Genomic DNA, 2390 nt, shown 5'->3' with positions numbered 1-2390 from the left:
GCAACACTGTAGCAAAAATATAGCCGCAATATAGCAACACTGTAGCAAAAATAAAGCCACAATATAGCAACACTGTAGCAAAAATAAAGCCACAATATAGCAACACTGTAGCAGAAATAAAGCCACAATATAGCAACACTGTAGCAGAAATAAAGCCACAATATAGCAACACTGTAGCAGAAATACAGCCACAATATAGCAACACTGTAGCAGAAATAAAGCCACAATATAGCAACTGGCTACACACAGCAATAGCTCTGGTGGGAAGGAATAAAAAAGCCAGGGGAGAATGACTGTGACTGAAACCAGTTTGATTTTTATCACTTTTCCTTCCTACATGGTCATTCACTGAGGTTTTTTGTATTAATTTCCTGCAAAATGAAATAACTCATGTCACCATCTCTCAGCAACAAACACCTTCCTAGCAATGGGATGAGCTTTGGATCCAGAAGCAGCCATTCCTCCCTAGGCCCCCACCCCAAGTCCACCCTGGAGAGGCAAGCTGAGGTCCCGACTTGGGAAGAGTTCTGTCAGGTAATTACAAGTCACTCCTCCAGCAATGGGCAAAGTTCAGATAAAGACACCGGGGTCTTGTACCAAGGTCTATGAGGCTGTAGCAGTGGTGTCTGCTGGATCTTACCACATCTGGTGGCCACATTCCCAGAACCAGCTAGAAGACGTGGTCCCATTCAGCTTGGCAGCTGTGCAGGTGAACAGGCAGGCACTGCTCTGCTCCACAAACCCCCTCATCTTCTGCAGGCAAGCCTTTTAAAAACAAGACACTCTCTGGAACGTTTCTGGGTTTTTAAAGAAGACTTAAAAATAACCCAGATGAAAGGCAGGGCTCTCCTTGAAGTGTATAAGGACAACTCTGCCTCTCAGCAATATTTAATCTGAATACCCCGTGATTATAAATGGGCTTGGTCCTCTTGCAGAGTGGGGAAGTGCCATCCCTCTATGACAAATGCTCGAGTGAGCCACAGCTCTGCTGCGTTATTCACTTGTGCACAGAAAGGGAAAGCTGAACACAGAATTAAGCCAAATGTTTGAATCACCATTCAGTACAGTAAACAACAGACCATCTTGTCACCTGCAGTATTCACAGGATTACTTGTTTTTCCTGCTTAAAATGGAAACCTCAGACAAAAAGCAAAACACCAAGAAGAAGCTCTAAAAGGAACACATATTCTGTTTCAGGTAATCTCCTTCTCAGTTACATTGCAATCACATGGAAGGGTGCAATGAATATAAGTGTTTGTGTAGAAAATCTGCCCACTGTTTCATAAAGCAAATTGTTTTCTCTGAGTTTGGTAATGCATGAAACTAGTTTGGCCTTTCCTGTTTCAAGACAGCTTTTCTCCTGAATAGGAATACAACAAAATAGGCTGGAAGGAGGAAATGAAGGTGATGTGCTTACACTGAGCAACAGTGACACCAACTGCATTCATGTCTATGTGGGTTTTGCCTGTACCACAGGTTACCCATGCCCAAAGAACCAGTGACATGAGGCCACGTGTGGGTCATGGACACTCTCCTATTCCCATCTCTTCTCAGCTCCAGCTACTGCTTCAAAACCCAGGCTGGTGTTAAAAGGGAAAAAGGCTTGTTACTGTGTTGGTAATTGGTGCCCAGCACTTTATGGCTTCTTGAGACTGCAAGGGAAAAGGTAGAAGAACTGCTTTGCCTGGGGCTGTATTTTCTCCCCGGTCACTCTAGCAGGAAGGCGGCCTCCAAGCCTGATTGCTGCAGACTCCTGTCTCCTGATGATATTCCACTGTGTGTCCTGCTGGGAACACTTCCAGGTGGGTTTCTTTGGTGGAGCTGCGTGTCAGGGGTGTGAGGTTTGAAAACAGGGCTTGTTTGGTGACACCCCATGGAAGGGACTAGTCACCTCCACATCCATTGGTGGTGATGTGTTGGGATTTCACATCCTCCGTGGTTTAAAAAAAAAAAAAAGTCGCCTGTTATGATTGACACTGTTCAATTTGAAAGATCAATAATTCATTAATATTTAGGAAGATCACAATACATCAGTACTTCAAATTAATCTCGATGGTTTTGAGCCCTCTCTTCTTTCTGTTTGTTAGGTATTAGCATTTCTACACAGTCTGTTTTAACAACCCATCTTGAAAACTACAGCACAGGGGGAGTCATCTTAAGTCTCCAGTGAAAAACAAATCAATAGAGATATATAAATTGGCTGCCAATGTGGAAACTGGCACATTCTTTTATTTACCCAGCTCAAAACTAACACTTCCGTTAAGTGATGATGTGTGCAAATTTCTATAATCCAGCACTGTCAAGCCCTGGAGTGAATCAGATAAAAAGACGGTTGTTGTAGTAAAGCATGTAGAAAATTGCAAGCCTGCAATATGATCTGTTTTTGAGCT

This window comes from Falco rusticolus, chromosome 5, assembly GCF_015220075.1.
Source record: "Falco rusticolus isolate bFalRus1 chromosome 5, bFalRus1.pri, whole genome shotgun sequence".
Classification (NCBI taxonomy): domain Eukaryota; kingdom Metazoa; phylum Chordata; class Aves; order Falconiformes; family Falconidae; genus Falco; species Falco rusticolus.
Note: the sequence above shows the minus strand (reverse complement) of the source record.